This window comes from Protopterus annectens, chromosome 11.part0 (assembly GCF_019279795.1).
Source record: "Protopterus annectens isolate FY-2018-M chromosome 11.part0, PAN1.0, whole genome shotgun sequence".
NCBI classification, from domain to species: domain Eukaryota; kingdom Metazoa; phylum Chordata; order Ceratodontiformes; family Protopteridae; genus Protopterus; species Protopterus annectens.
In genome coordinates this window covers 130,659,821-130,687,662 of record NC_056745.1, presented here as the reverse complement: position 1 = coordinate 130,687,662, position 27,842 = coordinate 130,659,821, and the positions used below count along the sequence as shown (strand labels likewise).

Sequence of the window (27,842 nt, the reverse complement as noted above, 5' to 3'; positions counted from 1 at the left end):
AGTGAAACAAAAAATAATATCATGTTTCAGTATGTTATCTCCCACTTTAAGCATCTGGAAAGGCTAGTCTTAGAGATGACAGAGGAAGTAGCCAGTAAGTAAATAACTCATCTGGGCAGAATAGGAATACTCTCAAAGGGTGCACTCATCAATAGTTTTGATCACATCAGTTTTGAAAATGTGTGGTTGACAGGTACTTAATCAACAACAGTATATTGCCCCTTTATTTATAACTTTTCTTTAATGCAGTAAGTGTAATTATATGCTTCAGTAAATAACTATCATGCTAGCTGTTGTTTCTGTAGAGACATCCAATGCATAACCATGTGCTTCAGTAATTAACTATGGACTCTGCTAGCCATTTTTCCCTAGATATATCTGGCAAAACCAGTTCTTAGAAAACCTGTTTACAGGGCATCTTATCAGTTGCTAAGAATAAAGGGGTGCAATTAGCGTGTTGACTTGTGACGTAGGATCTGTACTAAAGTAGTTTATCACATTGATGTCAACATTTGGGAAAAATAAAAAGTGTGTGAAAAAGGTTGTACATGGGGGACAAAAGCCCCCAGATTCTCTATGAAGGAATCTGTGCCTCTGCATCCACCTACTTAATATAGTCATCTCCCTCCAAGGTTGCACCACTTAGTAACAAGACTAACCTTCTTGCAGTGACCCTCCCCATACTGCACACGTCTGTAAGCACAAGATTTACCCCCTTGCAGTGACCTTCCCCACACTGCACAGGTCTGCAAGCATGAGATTTACTCCTTACAGTGACCCCCCACACTGCACAGGTCTGTAAGCACGAGATTTACCCCCTTGCAGTGACTCTCCCCACACTGCACAGGTCTGAAAGTGCAAGATTTACCCCCTCACAGTATCCCTCCCCACATTGCACAGGTCTGTAAGCATGAGATTTATCCCCTTGCAGTGGCCCCCTCCACACAGCACAGGTGTGTAAGCACTGCTGAACATTCAGCAGAATGTATCCATGAAACATTTTGCTCTTAGTAACACACTGCATCTGCGTGGTGAAAGCAATAAAGCTGGACTACATTATGGACCAGTAATTCATGGTCTTCCTTAGCTGGAATGGAGTGATGAAAACAAAAACAGACAGCAGACTGAACACTGTGTACCATTCAGTCTTTCAGGTAATGTTCTGCCTTTCCTCTGTTGTACAGCAGATCACTTAAACATGTAGTGAACTAATTAATGTCTGATCCTTTTTCAGGATGAGTGCTGGGCAGCTGTGATGAGGGAGGGTGTGAGGAAAAGCTGAAAGAGGAAAAAAAGTCATGCCTTATAACCTGAACTGTTATCCCAGTGTGACTTGCCCCCTGTTATAAAAATACAGGACATATTCTCCTGAAAAAAAATATCTTGCTGCATTACACTAATCAGTCTATCCCCCAGTACAGAAATGTCAAACTCAAAGGGGTTGTTCCAGGATCTTAGCAGGTCCAGCAGACAGGTAATAGCAACAGAGGAGAACAAAATGCATATGGTAGCTGTAAAACTGGGAATTGTGTCAAGGAATAATAATACACACACACACACACACACACACACACACACACACGTCATTTATTTTAATTAAAATGTTATCATGGTTCACAATGCTGTATCACACACCAGCACCTTTAGAAGCAATAAATGCAGCCTCTCCATCTCAGCTGCAGCAGTTTTCCTGTCAGTATCACAGGCAGCTTTAGTATATTCAGGAAGAGCACATCGTACTTCACCATTGTAAAAGCAAGCAGGGAAATACAGCCACATTAAACACTTTTCTTATTTATTTTATTAAAGTCTCTTGATGGGTGAACACGTATGTAGCTGACTAAATGTTTTCATGCATTCTCCTGAAACAGGAGGAAGCTAAGTATGGTCTGTATACACACATGATCAAAACAAGCTATATTTTTAGCAGTAATAATAAAATGCTACAGCTCATATAGTAGCTGTTTAAGAAAAACCCGAGACAGAATGCACAGCAGAGTGCTACATTTCTCCAGATTTAGCAGACAAGTATACCATCTGGGAGCAACTTACTCCTGCATTCATGCATTCATTATGTAAAATTGCTTTCATATGTTTAGTCCATGCCTCTGTATCACAGTTAATTTAATCAGAAAGTCAAATAAAGCGAGCTAATATTTATATACCACCTATAGTGGATTTATTTGTCAAGCTAATGCTTTAACAATCCCTCTAACAAGTTATTAGGCTGCCATTTTCTGGCACTGATAACTGACTAGGTTTTGGCCTTCTACTGCAACTCAGAACACAGCTCTACCCTGAATTATTTTTAATCGTCATTAAAAACGCCTGCTGAAGTCAGTTTGCCTGTATTAACTCTCAAGTAATTTCATAATAATATACACTGTCTGCTTCACTGCCTGCATCTGCTAAGCTCCAGACCTGTAATTCAAACTACTAGCATCAAAAGTGGCCATGGCATAGAAGAGAAGACAGCTCCTAAAGGCGGACATAGTCCACAGGCTTTCACTTTTGTTGCTGGAGTAAACAATGTATGACAATACTTTGGACATTACCAAGCATGCTATAACTGATTGCATTGTGGTCACTTCATGCCTAGTTATTGCAGACCTCTACTTTTTATAGCCTGTTGCTCACTTAACAAGTCTCACGTATCACAGCTCACCTCAACCACTTAATGTTTTGTAGCAGTTTAATTTATTACTGTGCTAAATAACCACTGCTGTACATGACAATGCAGTAATCATTTTTATTGGTGTATACTACACACACACACACACACACGCCCGTGCATATATACACGCATATATAGAAATAGACAGAGAGTGGGCATCTGAACCAGATAGAGACACTTTAATGAAATTGTTTTTCAGTGCTATTCATTTATTCAGTAACAGTTCTGACATTTTCAATTTCAACTTCTGTTTTATTAAAAGTGCTTTAAAAACAAAGCACTTGAGTAATTAGATAAAATATATATGAAATAAGAAAAAATACAAAAAAACAATAATAGTATAAGTATGGAGAATGTAATAGTAAAACAGGCACACAAATAGAATTAAGTCATAATAGTACTCCTGAAAAAGTCTGGGTTGTGAGCCAAGACATCCTGTGATCAGTAAAGTTATTTTCACTTAATGCCAGCTAAGAAAGAAATTTTGAGCTACAGAAGCAGGCAAGGGTGGAACATTCTCTCAACAGTAGTGAAGACGGTTCCACAGGTGTGGTGTTTAATACATGAAAGAGTGGTAAGTAGAAGTTTCCAGATGTACCTGGGGAACTGCCTACCGCCACTGTAAGGCACAGCGCAGTTGCTGGGAAGTGCAATATGGCACGAAGTCAATACCAATATTTTAAAAAAGATGTAATAATGGACCAGAAGCCAGTGCAAGCTACACAACACAGGTGTACTATGCTGGTAATGAAACATAAAAAGTAACTAACCTGGCTGCAGAGTTTGTCACTAGCTGCCAGTGGTCATGAAACACCAGGAATAAAGTTTTTGAATTTGTTTAATCACTTTTGGAGAGCAGTTCTGAAATGATTATGGAAACCATCTAAATGGACAATTATGTTACATATGGGTACTTTTTAAGTTTTTGACTGATCTTGAAACATTTCTGAATGCATTAACTGGAAAACTTCTGTCAAGTGGGACAACCTTTTAAAGTTTAATTATACAGACGTGATTTAATTTAAACTTCCTCAGGACATGAAGGCCTAGATTTTGCCTCCTTTTTCAAGGAACAACATAAGATGAGCATTGTAGAACAATAAACTTGTAGCTGAGTGCTCGATTTCAGAAAGGAAAAAGTCCAAGACATATGTAGAATCTAACCAGAAGGATCCCTGGCAAAATGCAGAAACATCTTTCTGCTGAATTTATCCAAGGCTTAGTTCTGAATCTGAACTTTGATAAAACTGATTTAACTGTATATATCTAAACAGTTGTAACATTCTGAACTTATCCAAATTGTTTTCAATCAATTGTAATGTTCTGAACTGGCCTGAACCTTTCTGAACTAAAACAAATTTACAACTCTAAAGGGATAGCAAGCTATTTGATAAAGAATACATTTGAAGCATTTAGCCAAATCATTACTCCTCAGACAGAAACATTTATTTTAAGTTGCTGCATTAATTCACAGATCAACTGAAATAAAATCAGGTTTGAAGTTTGGAATTAAGGTTCCTCCTTCCAGTTACTGATGGTTCTAAAACTGTATCTCAGCCATCTCAAGTCATGTACAATTTTTTGGGGTGTAGGTTGTGAACTCCTTAAAACAAATGTGTGAAAATATCAGCATTAAAGGCCTGCAGTAGTCAGTGAGAACAGATGTGAAGTCCTAAACTGAGGGAGAGGTTTATAAATATTTTTCTGCAGGTGTTTCTCTGCTTGCCATGGACTTTCTCATTGGGGCTTCTATGCATCTGCTGTGAGACCTTTTTTCCTCTTTTGTTTCCACCTTGTTTGGTACCCACCCTAAAGTAAATATGTATGAGGCTTTTTTAACCCGAGTGTTTCAGAACGTAGCTAATTTCTCTACTTTTGGCATTATGGCAAGCCCAAATAAGGTTAAAACATGCCTATAGCTGGTGGAGTATGGCTTGTTGGCTTAAATATGTTATTAAAGATCCATGTATGTCCTTGTGCATTCATTAGCCACAGTGATGAAATGTAATTTTTTTTTAGGTGAAAGTCGCATTATCTCCCATGATGCATTAATTATGGAATGTTTGTAAACGTCTTTGCATTTTGTCAGGATCATTTTAGTTAAATCCTACATGCATCTGTTGCAGAACATTTTCTTTTCTGAAATCAATCAAGTTACAGGTTTTCTGTTCCACAGCTGTAATCTGATGTTGCTCCTTGAAAAACAAAGTAAGGTCTAAGAGGGGTAATGGCGTATGTGGCCACAGCTGCCTGGTATTTGCTATGATTCTATGATTTGATATGATGAGACCTCTGATGTTTTTCCTATGTCTGTATCTCCACAATCAGGATATTTGAGCATTTAAAAGTATTCAAATTTTTCTAAACATGGAACATTTCTATAAGCCCTTAATGTCTGAAACTCATTGAAGAGGAACTGTTCTTGAGGCCTAAATTTTGAAGCTATTTCATTTCAGGCCAGTTGTAAAATTTTATGCCCATCTAAATGCTCTTTGACTGGAATTATTTATGATATTCTGAATTAACATGGATCTATTTAAGGCATAACCTTGCTGAGCCAGATATTCTTAATCTGTTTCAGGACTGAGCACAGATAAATGGAGCTAATTTGTTTGCCAAGTGCATATAGAATGCATTATATGGTGGTAGTCCCCATGATGGATTTGATGCTAATCGAACCAGTGCAGAACAGTGACCATTTAACCTGCATGCTATCGACTGTTATACAGAGTTACCTCAGTCCTTATTAAAGCTGTAAACAAGAGATCTGATGGGCCATTACAAGTACAGTGGTGTTGAACCATAGATCTAGGTTGTTGCAAACCGTTGCACACTAACTTGTATACTTGGCAACTAGATCCATGCCACCAAAAATGCATTGTTGCATCCATACATGCATTATTATGTTGCTATGATTGCAAGGGTGGGGGCGTGACAAAATCAAGCTAAACACTGATTGTTCTCTGCTCCAAACCTGAAGGTTGGCAATGTTCTTAGGCATTGTGTTGATTGAAAGCTAAATATCTCTGTCATGATGGCATGGAAGCAGTCCATAGGTAGAGTTATAAGATTTAAAGGTCTTACAGATCAAACAGAAAGGCACAAAATAAGGCAAAGAGACTCAATAAAAGAATACAAGAAAACATACGACACTGGCCTTTTACCACACTGGGGATAAATGTTAATGGTGGCAGTTAGGATTCAGCAATGAGCCTGAGTATTCTTATCCTGCTGGTAAAAATATTTGCATCCCCAAAGTGCCTGCTTTCGGTTAAACAAGGAGAATTTTGTTTTTGCCGAAGTGCTGCTGACTGCATGAGTGAGTGACTGCTTTCAAAAGGCTTTGCAGAGGAATGGAATGGTAGTGACTTCAGACCACCATCATGCATTTGTAAGCACAACCTCATTTCCCTAGTTCACTCATAACATCCAGGAAGTGGGGAGAGGAGAAAAAAATAACTGTAGAAATCATCTATATCCTACTAAAAGGGTGACCCTTTGTATATATGTTGAAGAGACATATTTCAGACAAATGACCTTTGTATTCATCCTTTTAAGCTCATGGCAAAAGTCATGGTGCTATAAAGAATGGCTCCCAAAGCAGAAGGTGACCATAGCATGGTACAGGTGATATCCATCATACTCGGGTACTGAAACAGGAAGGAGTCATACAATAGGAGGAAGTAAGGAACCATGAATATGAAATGCACTGTTGCACCACAGGCATGAGCACCATGTTGCCTGATAGGTGTGAGAAGACCTTTAAATGGGGGCACATAAACAATTCATGATTGGTAGGAAGGGCATTTCTGAACATTGCTGAAAGCTTTTTGCACTTATTTTGTTTATGAAGCCAATGTGTAGCTGTAGTAATACATTGCAGGGCTGAAGTGATTTGGAGAATTACCCTATTCTTAGGTTGAAACATAAAAACAAAAAGATAATATCAGCTGTCATTTGGGCATCTTCTTATGTGGTTAAAATGCTCTATTTTAGAAATCACTAAGTCATTTGTGGGAAAATTCCTCCAACAGATGATGCTTTGTCTAGTTTTATTACCAGATATCTATTGGTCTTTCAGTAGCTATTAGAAGCACAAATCTAGTTTTTACAAGTGAGAGAAACATGTCATACATGCCATGCATTAACCTTCTCTGACTCAGTGTCAACTAAGACTGAGTAAAGACTTTTAATATCACTAGTACTTGTGATTCAAACCAAGCTTCCTAAAACAGGTGCCACAGATGTGTACATGCCTGTACGCGTCCCCACACACACACACACACGCACACTCACACACACACATATATAAACACAACACACACACACATATATACAACACACACACACGTATATAAACACAACACGCACACACACATATAAACAACACACACACACAAACACTGAATATGCAGTCAGAAAAGTAGCAATGCTTGTCCTTTTGTTTGTTTTTTTTTTTTTTATCATTTTCATTTCTGTCCTGGTTTTAGGCAAGTGTCCTGCTCAGACAAACAGGAAAGATTGAATGGATTTAACAAGATACATTCATAGCTTAAGTGATACTTTCAGCTGCACGAATCTATCATCATGCATGATTTTATACGACTTGTCATTAGCTTTTAACAATTAACATAAGATGCTGATGCTCACCTTATCAGGCACTGCGCCTTGGCTGCCGACATCTTTCCCTTTCTATAAGCCAACACTTTTGGTTTAACGATTGCCTGTCTTTTTTTTCCTCAACTTTACCTCCCAAACGAAAATTCTTTTTCTTTTGACTTCACAAGCAGAGCAACTCACTCTCAGTGCTGTGCCTGAAACCTTCCCCATCAGGATTAATAAAAGGGTTGTGCCTCCACAGCGTGTACATTCGTCTAGTTATTTTTGTGTGTCTCCATCTGTCTGTTTGTCTGTCTGCTCATTTTCTCTCTGCTTGGTTCCTTACTCTCTTTTTCTGCTGTGAGCAGAGATGATTTCAATTGATTCTGTTGTCTCTCACGTTTTATTTCTCCATCAGTTATCACGGTGTCTTGGCCTTCATTGTTACATTATGACTGAGTGTGTGTGTGTGTGTGTATGTGTGTGTGTGTGGGTGTGTATGCATGTGTCTGGATCGTTTGCCTTTGCAGAGGAGGACCCCCACCCCCTCCTCCTGAAAGGTTGTTCCTTTCTCTCTCTCTCTCTTTCTGATTTTACTCCCTCCCCTTGTCTTTTTTCCAGCTTTCTGTCTCGCTCCTCCCATACCCTTTTTCTCTCTCCCTTTCTTTTCATTTCATCTCTTTTTCTTTCCCTGTACTGTTGCTACACCTTTTTTACTTCCCTAATTCTTAACTTCACAGCTTTGTAGTCTTGTTCTTTTCTTACATGCTCTGTCACCCTGTCCTTTCCCAGCTGGAATCCTGAATACTATGAATGCTTATCTTCATGCAGAAACATCTGTTGCTGTTACTGCTAGCTTGTCCTGCCAGGTAGCTTGGCTGACATAGCATTAACTAAGTCGTGGGAGCACTTACCACAGGCCTGTGAAAGCAAAAGGTGAATAAGAAAAGCAGAGCTCAAAGTCACAAAGCCCCTTGTGACAAATGTAAACAGATATGTGAATCAGTTTAACTGCGAAATGAGCTTATGGGACATACACTGTTTTTATTGATAGGCTTTTAAAGGCCAGGGGAAATAAGGTGAAGAATGTGAAGGATTTCTCATTTAGGGCAATGTGAAATATCCAGAGATGAATGGCTGGGATGCAAGGCTGAAGATATTGTAATGCATTTTACTGGGAGTGGGTGGATGTCTAAGTGTGATATACTGGGATTGCAGCATTAGATGATATTGGAGGGGGGCTGCCAGTGATATACTATGGTATTGTTATGTCTCTGGACATAGACATTGGCAATGAGGACATCTCAGGCAAATATATACTAGGGTAAGGAGCATTATTGGGGTAATGCTGATGTCTGCTGGGATGGTGGATTACAGTGTACTGTGGAGGTGGTGCCTATAATGCCAACTAATGGAAGAAATGTGTGTTTTCTGACTCTGGATTGGCAGATTTGGACAGTAACAAGGGATATGTGAAGTACCAGACTGATAAACAGGAATACCAGCTGAAATGAGGGCTGCAACCTCCTGGAATTCTAGGAATGAACAAAGGGTTTGTTAAGTCAGCTTAGCACTGAGAACTTATTGTGTGGGAATCTGCTGTATTGTAGTAAATAGAATTATTTACAGGATGAAGAGATGTGATACACAGCAGTAGAGAAAGCACTATACCCCAAGGAGGTAACTACAGAGTAATCTATTATAAAATGACTGGATGGTATGCGGGGAGAAAACACTACAAGGACAAGTATCTGTATTAAGGCACTGAGCTCTGGGGGTACAACATAATGCACACTTTATGTATAGCAGCTGCTGCAGAAGTTAAGATTGTGAGCAGCATTCTTATGTTGCAGGGTTTAATTCCCACAGCCCTCTTTCCCTGCTGCATGACCTTTCATCTATTTTTTTACCTTCATTCCTTCTTTGGAGATAGTTAGAGATGTTAATTCAGTAGCCTAGTCATTGCTTTATGTCCTGCGGCCCTACATGGTTAACACATAGGTATTATTAGTAGTATGTACTGATATGAGGCTGAAGCTTGAGCTAAGTGGCATGTGATGTTCTGGAGTAACATGGCTGAGTTGCACACGAGTAGATATGCTGAAATGAAAGGGTTCAGGACAGTAAATTCTTGGCAGCAAGTCAGACTGCCAAGGTGGAACACAAAGACAGTCTGCTTGTTAAGTACAACAGGTGACAAACAGCAGGTTTTAAGGGCAACTCTTTTTCACATTTCTTTTCTTATTGCTCCTCATAGCTGCTGACCATCAAACCCACCCCACTGCTGATTTCTCATTCATTCCTCTATGGCTGAGGTGATGGATAATCACAGGTAAACTATTACTCATGTATTCCTCTATGGCTGAGGTGATGGATAATCACAGGTAAACTATTACTCATGTATTCCTCTATGGCTGAGGTGATGGATAATCACAGGTAAACTATTACTCATGTACTCATCAAAAGCATGATATCCTGAGCTTTACTCTGCATCCTAGCGGCCAGGATGTGCACATAACCAAAGTGAGACTGCAATACTGCACAGACAATACTTGTATGTGCCTGTGAATGCTCCTACGTCTGACTGCAGTGTTAGTGGATGCTTTAGCTAGCCACTGCCCACAATCTGGTTCTTTGTGATGCTATACTTTCTCAGGGGTTCACTTGTAATCAGTATAGAAAGTGAATTAGGCCAACTCCTTTGCTCTTAAATGGGTGAGCTAACATCAGCTACTCACTCTCAGCTCTCCCCACCTGTTATTTGTGAGGTGACTGTAAATCAGCTAAGCTTCATCCCTATACCACAAATCCAGCTGCTAATGCTGGATTTCAAAATTAGTAGAGATCCTCCAGTAGCTGTGAATTTTAAAGATGTTTAGTGAGATGCACGAGTTTTTTTCAAAGCTCTATTAGTCCACTTTGCTAATAAAAAAGTGTCTTTCAGCTCTTTTGTCATGAGTCTGGCATCAATCCATCCTACTGACTTCTAAACTGCTGCCAAAGTTTCATCTATACATGATAGCAAAGAAAGGTGAGGGGCAAATCAATAAAGACTAACCCAGTAAAGCAGAGAGCCAGAAAGAAGTCAACAGGCAGGACTGTATATAAGTGGGTAAGGCAGAATGAAGATACAATGTTAGTTTGTAAGAGGTGTCACACTGAGGTACCCCTTGCAGTCTCATGGATGCTTGTAAGTATTGGTGCATGCAGACGTCTCCTGTTTAACAGCTGAGAATGGAGCTGTAAGCATATGTTTGGAAGACTAGTGGGGTCAACTGAAACAAAGGCAGAAATATTATTATTTAACAGGTCAGGAATACCCTATATACAAGGGACCAGAAGTCAGGAGAGAGAAAGCCAGAGGGAAAAAAAGAGTGAGATATTCAGGATAAAAACAGTAAACCAAATCCAGGTTATTACAAAAATGGAATCCAGTAAAGGGAAGTAAAAGAGTAGTTTAGGCAAGACTTGTAGCACACAAAGTGAAAACTGAAGGGAGATACAAGGAATAGTTTTTTCACAGAAAATATGGTGGAGGGTTGTAAACATGCTCTTGAAGATGTAGTAGGGTTAAAAATTATGACAGAATTCAAAAATGTATTTGTGACAAATAGGGCAATTGGTGAGAGGGTCAGAAAAAAAATAAACGCTTGACCATATAGGATCTGCAACTTCTCCAAACAATAAGGAAGATGGAAGACTAGATGATCCAAGCAGTTATTCTCTGCATTTACAATCTTTGCTTCAGTTTTTGTGTAAAACTCCAGTAAGCAAGTCACAGCATTGGTACGTCTGAATTACCCAAAGCAGGGGTGTGCAATGAAAAAAGTGAGACAGGCAAAAGAAACTATAATGACACAAACCAGTGAATACGTGAAATAAAAGAGCAGATTTAAACAGGTTGGTAGTCGCCAAAGTGGATAGCTGTGGTGAGCAGGAAGGATAAGAGTGAACAACTGCGTACTACGAGACAGGATAGATGGCTAAACGAGAGGTCAGTGGAGAGTGGATTCCAAGCGGTTACATAACCTACAAATAAGCATACAGTAGGTAGCAAAACTGGGGCACAACATGATGGATGGAATATACTGGACAAGAAGAACAAACACAAGAGGCAGGGAATACTGCAAGGCATAGTGTCAAGGAATGTGAGAAACAGGAAACATGTCTGGAGCAAAGGAAGAGGCAAATGGTTCAGAGGAGAATCTGAGTCAAATTAAAAGAGGTGAAAGGGAGAAACTAGCAGAAAAAGTAGAGCATGTGAAGTAGGACATAAGGGAAGGTGGGAAGCTTTCTGGGAAATTGGTTGAGAAGAACAAGCTTCACAACATTGTGCACCTGCACAGATAACCGCAGTGAGATGCACTCCACAATGGTGAACCTATAGGATGCACCTGCACAGATAACCATAGTGAGATGCAATCCACAATGGTGAACCTACAGGATGCACCTGCACAGATGACCATAGTGAGATGCAATCCACAATGGTGAACCTACAGGATGCACCTGCACAGATAACCGCAGTGAGATGCAGTCCACAATGGTGAACCTATAGGATGCACCTGCACAGATAACCATAATGAGATGCAATCCACAATGGTGAACCTACAGGATGCACCTGCACAGATGACCATAGTGAGATGCAATCCACAATGGTGAACCTACAGGATGCACCTGCACAGATGACCATAGTGAGATGCAATCCACAATGGTGAACCTACAGGATGCACCTGCACAGATAACCATAGTGAGATGCAATCCACAATGGTGAACCTACAGGATGCACCTGCACAGATAACCATAGTGAGATGCAATCCACAATGGTGAACCTACAGGATGCACCTGCACAGATAACCATAGTGAGATGCAATCCACAGTGGTGAGCCTACAGGATGAGTCACAGAGATGCAATCACAGAAGTACTACAGAGGTGCTTTTGTTTTGTACTACAGAGCTTTGAGCAGATGAGGAAAAGTGAGCGATCATGGCATTAAGATGATTTTCATAGCTTTCCCAATGTTCACCGTCAGTATGGATTGTGCAGTAACAATAGCAGTAATGAATCCTGAAAGTCCAAGACAAGACAAGGCACATTATTTGGTTGTTTACTCATTCATACATCCATTCATTTATTTATTTGGAGATGGGTAGGGGTGCTAATCTAGTAGACTTTTTAGACAACATGTTGAGCCACTCATAGTGACATATTTAGATTGGTACAAGAAAGGGTTTACATAGGAGTAGGAAAACATGGAGAGGTGAGTGTCTAGAAAGCAAGAATACAGGAAATTAAAGCTGTCTGACTTCAGACAGTGATGGCAGAAAACGAAGAGTACATAAGGTTTGTCCCTGATATATGGACTATGAATGACCATAAGTAGGGAATAGTGATCCCAGAAAAAAGTATTACTTCTAAAGGGCAGGGTATAGAGGCACTGGGAAGTTATATAGGTAAGGAAAGGAATATTTAGCAAGGAAAGAACAGGATTGTGGCTGACCAAATGTCTTATATGTGACATTTCAAGAAGCTGAGTAGAAGGGAAGAATGGGAAGATAAGGTGGTATACACATAGAAGTTAGAAGGCATTAGTTAACTGCAAGGTTGGTATAGCTGGGAAGACCTCGCAGCCAGTAAAAAAAGATATTATGTAAGTTGAGAGGTAGTGTTAAAATGGTTGAGGACTGTTATATAGAAGGTGACTTCTGTTCAGTAATAGAACAGAATATATGTAGAGTAAAAACCTGACTCTGCAGATCAAGGCCTGTACTGGCATACATTGTTGCATGTATAAACACATGAAGATTCTAAAGTCTGGGGTTTTATGCAGCCATGGGAGATTACTGGCCAGGATAGAAGAGTGACAGAGTCACACACGAATACGGTACAGTATGGAACTGGAGTAAGGGGGTTGGGCATTGTTAAAGTGAAGATGTGGACTGACATCAGGATAGTAACCTACTCAGCTAGAGATATATGTGAATGCAGGAAAAGGAAGTGCAGGTCAAAATGCATTTAGACACTCACATATGGTTTACAGGTATCTTACAGTTTCTGTGATTGTTTGCCTAGTATTGTTTTTATGGTCTGGTGGTGCTGCGGTAGCGTTGTCGCCTCACAGTTAGACGTTGCACGTTCGATTCTCAGTTAGAGCATCTTCTGTGTGTCGACATGCGTGAATGGGCGTTCCTTCGCTGAAGGTTGTGCGTTAGGCCCGGCAAGCCAGCACATAAAACTCTACTGCCAATCATTAGCGGACCGGATTTCCGCTGTGGCGACCCCTAACCGGGAAAAGCCAAAAGACAGTATTAACAAATCCTAGGTGCTGCCATATTGTGCTAAAGCTGACAATCAGGACCATGAAAAAGATTGTATGTCAAGTGGATTTTGTAATGTTACATGAAGGGAAGAACAATTGTGTTATACCATGCATGTTGCACAGATAAGTCCTTTGTTGGTACTAAAGCTTAAACCCACAGAAGATGTTAGAACAGTCCAGTAACTTCCACTTTCAGATTGTAACTTTTATCAACCTCATTTGTCTAGACATCAGTGCTGGTAGGGGGTGCACAAATTAAGTTACTTGACTTTAACATCTTCAGTTGCAAATTATCTTTTTGTGTTAGACACAAATGACAATTTGCTGTAGCTTATCACAAGTCATGCCCCAACCAGGGTCTAGCCTACTCCTGCAAGAAATACCTAAAGCAGTAGTTTTGATTTTGCATGGGAAATTGTATTACAGTCCACAAAGCTTGATGGTAAATAATGAAAGATTCACCAGTGTCCTACCAAGAATAATTATAGTGTAAATACCTATGTTGCTGCAAGGATGGATGCGTTTATTAGTTCGGACAGATGCTGAACAAGATCAAGAAGGAATGGAAACAAGAGATGTTCCCAAAGAATGACCTCAGCCTTGATGTCCTGGGGCACAATTCTAAATTTCAGTATCCCCTCACCTTAATGTCCACGGTCTGTTTGAAAGTTACAGAGGATGCTTCCAGGTTTATGAGGAGGGATGTCAGACTACCCTGGTGTGTACCACTGTTGATATTATTATTTTGGACTCTTATAATGGCAAAGTATTTGTCAAGTTTTGTTTCATAAATGGGAAAATGCTAAAATCAGCAATGTGTTACTGCCCACACAAGAACACTTACTTAAAAAGAAACTGCAAGAAGAGAAGTCCTGAGCAATTACTATGGTATTCTGGAATCTTGAGTTTTCCATTTAATGTTTTATTGCTCATATGTTGCCTTAAATTTTAAAGAATACATCTTAGAGTTTGTCTTCATTATTTACTGAAGCCAAAGGCGGATCATGTTTTAGTTTCTAATTGTCTAGAGGAAAGAGACTGGGGAAGAATGACTCATATTGTAATGCATCATGCATTAGTGTAACTCATGCTCATATCTAGTTATACTTACAAATTATGTGAGTTCATTATTTGAAACAATTCCCTTTGAAAGCACCACTGTTTTTATTTAATGTAAGAAGACAATTGCTTGTACTGAGGTGGAAAGCCTGCTTTGCACTGGAATAAAGGAATAGATGTGACAGATGGTTATATGGCTACTTAATTGTGAAAATTATACCATAAGACATTGGTGTGTGCATCATACCTCCCAACTGTCCAGATTTTCGCAGGATGTCCAGATTTTAGCTTCATATTTTTAGCCTGTTCCTCACAAAATGTGTTTTTCTGGCAAATTACTGAGAATTGAAGTCACTACAAATGATATACATTTGAGTTTGACTTCAAATCCTTCAGAAAATGCATGCTAACATCAATTCTGTTCTTCTAGCAGCTATGTAAGTTCATAAGAGCAATATTTAAAAGTTATCCCCATTTTGGGACTTTTTCCCCCCATTATTTTAGGCTCTGTCCAGATTTTTTGCACTAAGAGGTTGAAAGGTATGGTATGTATGCTGCGACAAGGCAAAACAAGGAAATAGGATGGTTCGAAAGGGATGTAAATGATGCAGAAACTAAATGGTTTGGATGAATTAAGGATCTGTGGTAGCATGTAGAATATGGCATGGGGGAATTACTGGAGTGTGATGTACTAAGACAAAGGACTCCTATACCGATGTATGAGGTTGTACTGCATTAAGTGAAAATGCCTGTGAAAACAGACTGACTGGTATACAGGTACAAGATGGTTTTCCTGCACTTGAGAGGGAAAAAGTATCTTGGAGAGGTACAGTTACTAGGTTTAATTTATGGTGATATATTTAACTTGGTGTATTCATAGCTGTAAAGCACTGGAGTGAAAATAGTGTGCCATATGTGGGGAATGGTTGGGGGACAATATGTTGGGTTAAAAAGCAGTTGATATGAAGTGATAACAATTGAATCTGGTAAATAGAATACAGTGTTTTGTGATAAAAGTGTGTTGGGATGAGTATATTCTTATGACAGGGTGGGGAGACATTAGTGTTATCTGGATGAGGTTAACTATTATGTCAATGGCCTGTGCTATCCTGACATAAAGGTACAGTAGGGAAACAACCACTAGCATGACCATCCACCATCCCTAGTGCTCAACTGACCAATTCACCCCCAATCCTACCTACTGTAGTTCTCCATATTACCCAAACAGGGATCCTTCATTGGCAGAGTTGATTAGCCTACTAGTAACAAGGCTTTATTGGTGGTATAGCAGGAGGTGAATGCTGAACGGCCTGTGGATGTCATCTGTCAATGTCAAGGACTGAATGTTTTTACTCCCACTTCATAGGTTGCTCCTGCATGTTGAGTACACAGTACATGCAGTCACTGGCCTCATTGTCACCTTTGTGCCCTGACTTCCATCTTAGAGCATGCTGTCTTTGCATAGGCTCAGCAAGCAATTTATACACCCAGAAGTAGCCTTCTGTTTTCCACCAGAGGAGCAGATGACCTACCAATTTTGTGTGAAATAAGAACCCTGGTCACTGGCCACTCAGTCCTACTCCTTCCAGATCACTTCTCAGATGCTGAGTCTGGTACTTGAACCCCTGTCTCCTGCATCCTAGTCAGCACCACTGCCTCTGTACCAAAAGAATTAGCAAATTGTAAGATGGTGTTGAATCTGAGTGAGAGCTCTTCGTTTGTTGGGGCAAGTAGCCTGCTGGGTTAATGAGTTGTGCGACTGTCAGACCTATAGTTGTCTGTTGTCAAGAATGCCAGTGTGAGTTGAGAGCTTTGCCTTGTTTTAGAGTTGGGGTAAAAGGTTCGGCTATGCGGTATTCATAGTACAGGGTGATTTGGAGGTGCCACGTTCTTTAATAAGATACCACTAGTACACGGCGGTAAGAAGTTCACTAAGATCTGGCACGAGGGTTCAGCAGTGGATTCACCTGCAATGATTAATGAATGCGTGAATGTCTGTTAACCACCTTTATAAAGGCACAGCCATTAAACAGCAGCTGCAACACTTGTATATATTTATAGACCCTGTTAGCTTTGTGTTCACACTGTCAGTGTCTGTATTTGCACAGCATATTCTGACCTCATTTCTTTGCCAACGTTCTTTCTGATGCTTATCTGTACTCTGTAAATAGAGGCATTTACAGTGGAAATCACATCTTTCTGTTCTTTGCATGGGAAGCAGGTGACAGTCTTCACTCTACCTCCCTGTAACCGTGGCAGCGGATGCCTCATAAGAAGGTGTAACTGACCCAGTTACATGCCTTGAGTAACCTTTTCACAGTGTCTAGTGTGAAAGGTACTTGGGTGTGCTGTCCACTACACCTTTCAAACTTCTTCTATAAATGAGATTCTAAAGAATATGTTGTGGGAATTAAACTATTCACCACATTATTGTTTTAATAAATATTTGCTTAGGCAGTCTTACTGATGCCGATAGCTAAAACAAAACATTGACATGGCAGACCATCCCGTGTCATATCATCCAAGGAAAGTCTCTGTAATGACAGTGGAAAAATAGCAGAAGCAGCACCGGTAAGTAAATCAAGGAGGGTTTGCCATGCCACAAAAGTGGCATAAAGACCCTGAAACCTGCAGATGGGCTCACATGCACCATGAAGTTTAAGTGGACAGTCTGGACACCGGAAAGACCATTTTTAGGAAGATAGATTCCTGTTGTTCTGCTCTCTTTTGATTTGACTAAAGAATTCCATACTGTCAGCTGCACTTCTAATTATTAAAGATTTTTAAAGATTTTAGTTCCTTGTTTTGAGTTTAATTATATTACTAGGGGGTATTATGGGAAACAATGAAAGCCTTTTTCTTACCCACCTGTCTGTCTCCAATAAAAATTATTAACAGTGCATAACACATTGGTTTATAACATAGTTGAAAGCCCATTAGAGGGATGATATGCATTATCGCTATAACACAAAGTATATTATCAAGCTAGCAATGACTCAGATAAAAGTAACATCTGCATATGTTATTTGTTCTTGAACTCTTACAATATCTATTAAACATTAAATTAGTTTGGTCAGTGTGCTGATATTTTCTATCCCTTTACTGTAAATCTTACTTTTCACATACTGGGTATTTCCTAGTCTGTGCAAAGACTGAAACGTTGAGTGAAGATATGTTAACCCCATAGTGCAGTGGGATAAATCCCTGACTGCGACGCAGATGGTCTGGGACTGATTGGTGAAGCAAGTGCTGGAAGAACCAGTGGGGAGGGTAGGGGGTGACAGGCAGATGATGGCTCACCTTGGGGGAGTAAGATGTGGTCTGGGCTATTGCAATGCTGTCAGCTTCTACAACGAGAGATTGAAGAGCTGTATGACATGTAGCGCACGGGCTGGCAACACGCAAATGGCCCTGTTAAGCCATATTTACATTATAACCTTCCCATTACCTGTGTAGGGGTCACAGGCTTGCTTGCCCTCACACACACATACACACACACACACACACATATGTGTATACAGACAGACACACACACACACATGCATATGCACACATGCATGCATCCATGCACACACACAAACACACACACATGCATATACACACATATGTACAAATATGAGCACATACATACATGCTCCCAATGAGAACACACACACATGTACACATATACATGCATACACACACACACACACACACACACACACACACACACACTTACATATTTGCACACATATAAGCACAGGTACCCACACAAATATACACAAGGGAAGGTATAACAGGCCCCTTCAAATTTGTGAGCATGCATATCAACTGTTGGAGCTGGAGTTAGGGCAGAAAAATAAACTCCTTATGGCTGTCTGGATGATGGCTATGCTATCACTGATATTTGTCATTAAGGGAAGGAATTAGCATGATTAGCTGATACAAGGCCAGGCAAATAACAGATATTAGGGGGCAGAAAAAGGCTCAAAACAATCTTGTGTAAAGAAATGAAAAAGTATCAATTTATACAAAAGTCCCAGTCTCTCAGCCTCTCAAAATAAGTCTACATCTGAGTTATTAATTAAGGATTGTGTTTTACTCTTTTTTGGTCAGCTGGTATTTAGACTAGTAAATCTAGTGAGACTAGGTATCCACAGACATGAGACTCATGGCTAAGGAGAAGTAAACAGATTACTCCTCAAACCTAAGTGTCCAACCAAATTTACTTATTTAACAGCAAGGCATGTACGCTAGTAGGAAAACATGCATATCCAGGACTACACCTTGCCGTCCTGAGGATGATGTCAAGTGATCATCACTGACAATATTGTACATCACACAAGAGCTGAGAAAACTTGGGCAAGTTGTTTTTAGTCCACTCAAAAATGAGTGGAGCATGCTATCCAAGTGAGAAGAGGATATTAAACAAATTTAACATATTTGTTTTCCTAGAAAGCTTAAAATGTGGATCAAGCTGGGGTTATGGGCGTGCCCTTTTATAGGTTTCAATTTGGCCAGTGATTCCAGTCCAGCACTGGTTCTGGGATCATTGCTATTTGCTTTCTTCATTAATAACAATTTAAAGAAATTGGAAGGGCAAGGGGAAAGGAACTCCGTGAATCACAGAAAGGCCTGACATGAGTTTAAAATTACAGTTGTGAATACATGAGAAAAACAGATGAAAAAACATGACAAATGTGTTTATCTGGGGACCTTTCCCCTACCCCAGTGGTGTACAGTTTCACATCCACACACCATTACTGCCCACTAACTCCATATTCACACCACCACCATAAAAGACATCAGAGTAAGTAAGGAAAAACATTCATCACACAAGCAGAGATGGCAGGGGTCTGAGGTGCAGGGGGTTTGTCCCCCAAAACACTGTATTCCATAAATTCAGCTTGATTTCAGGGGGGCTGGTATTTAGCTATTCATGCACAGTTGAATAACTGCCAATGAGAATTCCAGTGATTACTTGCCATGTATATAAGTATGTGTGCATGTGTATACAAATGATTTTATTATGAAATATCGAAATGTTTAAATTCTGAAATGAAAACACCAGCACTAAACACATCAACCATTCAGAACATTGAGAACTGCAAACATCTAACTTGGGAAAGATTGCAAAAGGAAATCTATTTCCTTTTCGATCTCTGCAAGGAAATCCTCTGGAACACTAGCCCAAATTTGTCTGAATAGTGGTAGATTTCTGGACAGCATCTTTTAAGGAAATGTGTAGGGTTAGCGGCAGGGGCTGGGCTAGGTTTAGCATGCATTCCAAAGATGGGGTAGGGAGGCGTCAACTGACCAGTAGACCCTGTGAATGAAGAGAAGAAAAGTGCTGGTGGCAGTTAACAGTAAGCAGTAGGGAGGATAAAATTAATATTCAAAATTTTAAGTATGTTGCTAATTTCTGAGGTTGTATGTCTTTAAAGTAAGAATTTACCTGAGTAGCAGGGATTTACTGGGATCTGCTTCCCATGCTAGAGGATGTAGATTGTTTGCACATCTCTTGCAAAATACCACATTTAAAATAAATTCCAACATCTAATTTGTGAATTACAGAGTAATATTAGGCAGCCAGTTTTTGAACTGTGCTCATTGCTTTAGCAGCTGATTATCAATATTTTACTGTTTTGATTTACATATTTTTAAACAGCTCTATCTAGCTCAGGATCACAGACAGCTAGAACCTATCCCTTCAAGCAAAACACACAAGACACACACACACACACACACACACACACACACACACACACACACACACACACACACACACACACACACACAAAAAACATGAATTAATCCTGGGCAAGACACTAATCCATCAAAGGATGCACACACACAGAATGTACACAAATCTAGGGGCATTTTGGAGCATCACTTGGTTATATATCCATATAGCTTGTCTGTGGTGTGACAGAAAACTGTAGACCCCAGAGAAAACTCATGCAGAAAACAGGGAGGACAAATAGTAGACTGCTCAACCTGGAAAAAAAGAGATTCGAGCTGTGTGAGGTATTAATACTAGCACATGTTGTGGCACTGTGCTGCCCTAACAAACATGTACTCGCGCGCAAGCACACACACACACACACACACACACACATACACACGCACACACGCACACGCACACACGCACACATGCATGCGTGCATGCTCACCCACACACATGGGTCTATGTCAGAAGATCAAAAGTTCAAAAGACTGAAAATCAAGATATCTAAAACACAAAATAGCAGAAACATTTTTAATGCAAGAGGCAAGCCCCCCTGCACCCCCTGCTAATTATATATACCAACTCCAAGATCACAAAAGAGTGGAGAAGGGGCAAATTCCATTTTTGATATTTTGATAATTCCATTTTTGATATTTTGATTTTCAGTCTTTTGAACTTTTGATCTTCTGAAGGGACATCCCCCACTATATATTATATATATATATATATATATATATATATATATATATATATATATATATATATATATCGCATGACAGCACATTCAAAATTCTTAAACTTTATCTTAACTATGACGTGTTGTAACATAAAGTAAATATTTCTAAGAATGTTCTTTTCATAAAGAGAGTGTCTCATATTTTCACAATAGCTTTATTGGGACAAACCAAGTTTATGGCATTATTTAACCAAATATTAACTTGCTTGCTTTACCCCCAAGAAAAAGAATGTCCATATTAATATAAATCTTGTCAAACACTTTCCATCCTTGTCTTTTGCAGGCCCATTTTCTTTAGCAAGTCTTAAGATTCTGATTAAATTTGTCAGTGCGGCAAACATAAAGAGCATATCTCATCAGGCATCCCTCTTTGACTCCTCTCTAAGTAGGTCAATTTGATCCTTAACAGCCATTCACCAATATCCTTCTTAGATTTTTTTTTGTAAATTTCTGTATCCACCTTGTAAATATATCCTACCTGCCTATCCTACCGTAGTCACCACTGTCTCTCACTTGCTGAACTGGGCTGGCTTGAACTCCCTCACCTCCTTCAATGGTATCAACTCTCACTCGCCCACAAACTAGTAAACCATCCACTAAATGTCCCATCCCTCCAGAATCTACTCCAACCCTATCACACCACCAGACCACTAAGATCCAGCAACAAAAATCACTTGCAGATCACTAAAGCCAATAACTCTGCCGGTGAAGCACTATTCTCTTGCACCATAGCCAAATTATGGAACTCCCTCCCACCCACAATTACCTCTGTACCATCATGCACCCACTTCAAAACTTTACTAAAAGCGCACCTTAAAACATGCTGGCTATGCCCTTGCAACTCCCACTCTAATATCACCGCACCCCATCCAACCACTACCTATCTTTCCACTCCACTAACTACCTTGATTATAGCAAGCTCAGATGCTCATAAGCCTAGTACTTATACAGCAGGAACTTCTTATTTTAACATTTGTTAATGTCTGTTATATACTTCACAGATAAAGATTCTAGTTATCTACTGATGTACTATGTTCTTCATCTGTAAATATGTTGTAAGTAATTGCTATGTAACTTGTTAATTGCTATGTAATCCAATGTAACTACTGTCTGTTTATTTCAACTGTGGAGCTTTTCTCCCCGAGCCTCTGCTGAAAATGGACCTACGTCCAGTCGGACACTCCCAGTCAACAAATATAAATAAATAAATAAAAATATTTGGTACTTTTATCATATGAAAACAGAACTATTTTCTCATTAATAAAGTCAGATCCATTCTTATCTAACAGAGAAATTCATATATCCTTCTCATAGGTTCATAGCTGTATACTAGGCTAACGACCTCATAGGTCATGCATCCCAGAGGGAAACTATTACAAGAATAGCCAATAACCAAACACTGACCAGAGGTGAGAATCAAACCCTGTACCTCACGTCTGTGAGATAAACACCTTAAAACATTATGCCATTCCCCATTTACATAATTTCTTTTCTTATGCTCATGAACTTTTCCTGTTGTGTCATTTGGACATAATGGTGGTGTTAAAACTTAATGATTCAGGATGCTGTTCTGAATTCTGCTTACTGTCTGTATGGAATTTGCTTGCTCTCTCCATGTCTCTATGGCTTATCCCCAGATACTCAATTTTCTTCTCAAGGACATATTGGTCAAAATGGCTGTTCTGAATTTGCTCCTGCTGTTATGACTGGTGCCTTAGCTAAAAAAACGTTTCCTTAAATCAGTTCCCTTCAAAAGTAAAACCAATATGGCTATTGCAGCTTGTGCATTAGTTTAATGCTATCTTGGGTTGACCCTGTTACCACTCACACAAATAAAGTAAAAACATGAAGGAGGTGTGCAAATAAGTTCTCTTATCATAACCATTCATGAACATGCAAAACAAAAGGATTCGCACTTTTATCCACATAACTGGTCTTCATCAGATCCTTAACTAAAATATAAACAAAATTCATCAGCTCCTTAACTAAAATATGAATTAAATTTTAGAAAGATATTTAAGACTCATGTAGCTTGATTTTGAAGATCAGAACTTAAGGACCATTAAACCACCTGTTTCTTTTTGAATTTAGATGTCAAAGAACTATTAAAATCCAAAAATTAAGCATACCTAAGTCAATCATCATGAAAGGCAGCTTTTGCTAAACATAAGCAGCTCCCAATCAGTCAGGGGAGTTTGTTCTTTCTGAGTGCTTCAGTCAGTGTGTTCTTTTTGCAGAAATAAAAGGCTCACAGGGAGTGCGCTCTAAGGTATGTACTAATTGGTGGACATATACCACAATCTGATTAGAGCGTTTAGGAACTCTATATGCCAATCTGGGGGAGTGTAATCCTGCTAAGTGGTTTGTACTGATTCAGCTAAACGAGCTAAGGGAGTTAAGAGAACCCCACAGAGAGGAATAATGTGTTTGTGTCTCCAGTGATGAAATACTTTGAGAGATCCTAAGCATGTTCTTTGAACCATCTCAAAGTTATCACCTACGAATAAATGCATGTTAGGTTTGCTCCCCACCCAAATTATGACTTCTAGTTTTTAGTTTTCTTTTTCTGTGTGGTAGGTGGATTGGACACTCTAAATTGGCCCTAGGTGTATGTGTGTGTGCCTTCCGTGGAAGGTTGGGCGCCGGGCTGGCAACTCGACACAGTAAAACTCCACTGCCAATCATGAGCGGACAGATGATCCGCTGTGGCGACCCCTAACTGGGAAAAAGCCGAAAGAAGAAGAAGAAGCTTCATCAGTAAAGAAAGGCCAGTGTGCTATACAAGTAGCTATAGTTTCCTGTTGTTTTATGCCAGATTTAGCCACTTTTTGTAAATACATGCAGTAATACTTTCTGCCAAATATTTTCTTACTCCCCTTTCATCCATTACAGTATTCAGAAGACACACACACACACACACACACACACACACACACACACACACACACACATTTTTGTCTTACAGTTTTTCATATAATCTTGCAAGCTTCATTTGGCAGGTTGTCGCTGCCTTGTGCCTTCCCATTCTCAGCCTGCTTAATAATCCATTCAGTCTTTTTGTCTTCATGTTTTTAGTTAGTGAATGTCTAAGTACTACTCGCATTTCTGTCATTTTTCCCTTTGTCCAAGTTTATTGTGCATAGTTGCATAGTCTATGCATAATCCAAAGCAGCATTAACAATGCTTTCAGTTTTTTTCAAATTAAGTACTATTTTCATCTCTTAAATTGCTCATGATTTTAAATTTTATTCTGTCTCTACAAACTTCAGGCTGCGATATGTAATGTTTGCTGCATTCTACAGACTTGTACAGAATAAATGTATCCCTAAGTGCTGCTGGACTATGCAAATCCTGAAGCAAAATTAACTGACACTGTTTAGCATCACTAGGGTGGGTCAATGTGCTTCTCTTACTAAGTTACATTTACTCACTTTTTTAAACTTTGTAATATAAAACAATGATATAATGGGGTGGGCTTTGTCCTCACTACCTTTATTGCTTATTATTACATATTATTGGTTCCTCTGCTTAAAAATACTGTACAAAGCATAAGTCAGGAAAGTGGTGGAGATTCATATAGGACTGTGAAATTGACAGCACAAAATAATACAAGAAGTGCCTTATAGTACAGAAGAATAAAGTTTTCACTGTACCCTATATGACCCCTGTTTGTTTAGAAGCATGGGCATTAGAGGGGATGCATTGGGGGAGAACAGGAGTGAGCAGCTAATATCAGTTTCACATCCTGTAGAAGGACAGGCACCTGGGCTTATTGTAATAGCAGCTTTAAGAGTCTGGTGAGGCCATCCTGGGGAGGGGGAGGCACATGGGCTTACTGTAATACCAGATTTATGAGTCTGGTGAGTTCATCCTGGGGAGGGGGAGGCACCTGGGCTTACTGTATTACCAGATTTAAGAGTCTGGTGAGCCCATCCTATGGGGGGGAGGCATCTGGGCTTACTGTAAAACAAGATTTAGAGTCTGGTGAGCCCATCCTGGGGAGGGAGGGACCTGGGCTTACTGTAATACCAGATTTAAGAGTCTGGTGAGGCCATCCTGGGGATGGGGAGACACCTGGGCTTACTGTAGTACCAGATTTAAGAGTCTGGTAAGCCAGTCCTGGGGAGGGGGAGGCACCTGTGCTTACTATAATAACAGATTCAAGAGTCTGGTGAACCCACGCTGAGGAGGAACCTGGGCTTACTGTAATACCAGAATTAAGAGTCTGGTGAGCCAATCCTGGGGAGGGGGAGTAACCTGGGTTTACTGTAATACCATATTTAAGAGTCTGGTAAGCCAATCCTGTGGAGGGGGAGATACCTGGGTCTACTGTAATACCAGATTTAAGAATCTGGTGAGCCCATCTTGGGGAGGGGGAGGAACCTGGGCTTACTGTAAAACCAGATTTAAGAGTCTGGTGAGCCCATCCTGGGGAGGAGAGGCACCTGGGCTTACTGTAGTACCAGATTTAAGAGTCTAGTGAGCTCTGTGTTGTAAGCAGTTATGGCTCTTGGCCAGAGAGGATGCCGATATGCAGAAGTGGACTTGTACCTCCAGAAGGCAGAAGTTCCAGAGCTGGCAAGGCCGCCATCAGATGGATTTAGGACACACTGTCCAGCAGCACTATGATACTGTACCAGCATCTCATTCCCCTCATCTGTCCTGGGCATGGGTCAGGTTTTGCTCAGGAGAGGCTAAGGCTGGTCCTGTAGACCCTGTGAAGAAGAGGAGGAGGAACTGGTGACAGCTGATGGTTTGCTATAGCAGGAGAGTCTGCATCTGGTGGAGACCCTGTTACATTCATGGCTGTGAGGGGTATGTCAGGGTCCTGTAGATCCATGCACTCCATAACAACTTCTGCAGAGGTCTCTGTACTTGTGGATGTGGGAGGTCCCTCCCCTCAGTGTCACAAAATGATCAGCTATGACCTCTGTGACCTTTCATTTACCTTTTTTATTCCATCCAGCATATATTTAACAATGCCCATTCTACACTTTTTTTCTGTAGGTAACTGTATTATTTCTCATGTATTCTCTATAGTATATCTTATGGTTGTGCTTATCTCCATTAAAATTTGTTTAAATAATTTTCATCATCATCATCTACTTTTCTGTTTTATCACAACTTACGTCTCATGTAGTCTTTTTGTCCTTCAGTAATATAATGTATAATAGATACATCCTTGTTGCCTATTGCTTTGTTTGCATTTTTTTCAAGATGGCCTCGGTAACCTTTTGTCAGGAGCAAAACTCAAAGAGATCAGATTGCTTAGATAAATTATGAGTAACCACAAACCAAACACTGCTTTAAGAGTAACCACAAACCAAACACTGCTTTAAGAGTAACCACAAACCAAACACTACTTTGAGTAACCACAAACCAAACACTGCTTTAAGAGTAACCACAAACCAAACACTGCTTTAAGAGTAACCACAAACCAAACACTGCTTTAAGAGTAACCACAAACCAAACACTGCTTTAAGAGTAACCACAAACCAAACACTACTTCCAGATAGATGATAGATTGTCTGTGGAGTATTAGAAATATTAGACATCTTTCTAGTACTGTTTTTTTTCTAGCTAGGAGTTAGCCACGTTACTTATGCCTGCTGAACATTATTATTATGTGGGTTCATAATACTGGCTAAAGTGACAACCCCAAGATCCCCCGGCATTGGTATGTACACTGAATTTTTTAATATGTCCTGAAAAGTTTTCATGGTATTTAGGGAGGGTAGGAGTAACGGTGGGAGTTTTACGACAGTAACATTTGCAGTGTAAGCTGCCCCTCAGTTATACTCTACATACAACATCCTTTCTGCAGTATAATTACATTTATGATGAGACTCTTACAATATAATCACTGAGTTTTCAACTATACTGTTATGTGATAATTACCTGATTTCAAAGTTTCTAAATTTATATAATTTTACCTCTTTGTTTCCAAATATTCATATATTGTTTTCACACACCTTTGCCTGTTCCTTTCCATTTGTTCGCACTTCGCCACATAAGTATTGCTTTCACATTTAACAGTCGTCATGTTTTGTGACATGAAAAGTAGTCAATAGATGTTTGAAGGTTTGTCTTCCATGTATATACATTGTTACACCAATATTTTTATGTTTAGCAGAAGGACAGAGAGGTTTAAATCTCTCTTTTCTAATTTCATTTTTTGCTGCAATATTACATAAGACACCTCATGCATAATAAGGCTTTATTTGTAAAGGGATACCACTGAGAGTATATAAAATAAGCACAGTAAATACAGAGGTAGGAAGTCAAAGGTCAAGACCAAGAAGAACCAAAAGAGAGACATTAATGAAGATAAAAGCTGCTAGACGTAATAAAAGGCAAATGAAGACAGCAGAAGAAATACACAGGGAGAAGAAAGTACTGGTAAAAAGTAGGGCAACCAAATAGTATTCAGAAAAAAAGCAAAGAAAAGGTAATCCAGAAAGCTCGAGCCAGGTCTGGTATCCCACATTTGTCCCCGGAGGGTGACAGGACTAACAAGAAACAGAGTGCAAATGCATTAATCCCTACGTCACTCGATGGGTTGCCAACTGGCTTACTGACAGAACCCACACTGTAAAAGTAGCTGACTCCAAATCCAGCTCGAGACAAGTGACAAGTGGAGTACCTCAGGGTTCAGTCCTGGGACCTCTCTTGTTTGGCATCTACTTCTCTGAAGTACAGGCCAACACTAAGGGACTCTGGCTAACAAAGTTCGCAGATGACTGCAAACTG

General features: G+C 39.8%; 2 protein-coding genes across 5 annotated transcripts in view; one reads left to right on the top strand and one right to left on the bottom strand.

Annotated features, from left to right (window-relative positions):
• The window catches only part of LRTM2 (leucine rich repeats and transmembrane domains 2), a 281,826-nt gene extending 273,978 nt beyond the window's left edge, over window positions 1-7,848 (bottom strand). The window contains exon 1 of the mRNA XM_044087509.1: window positions 7,325-7,848. The gene's annotated coding sequence lies outside the window, so the exon portion shown is untranslated. The remainder of the gene's footprint in view (window positions 1-7,324) is intronic.
• The window catches only part of CACNA2D4 (calcium voltage-gated channel auxiliary subunit alpha2delta 4), a 2,573,275-nt gene that overhangs the window by 1,609,883 nt on the left and 935,550 nt on the right, over window positions 1-27,842 (top strand). The window lies entirely within an intron of this gene.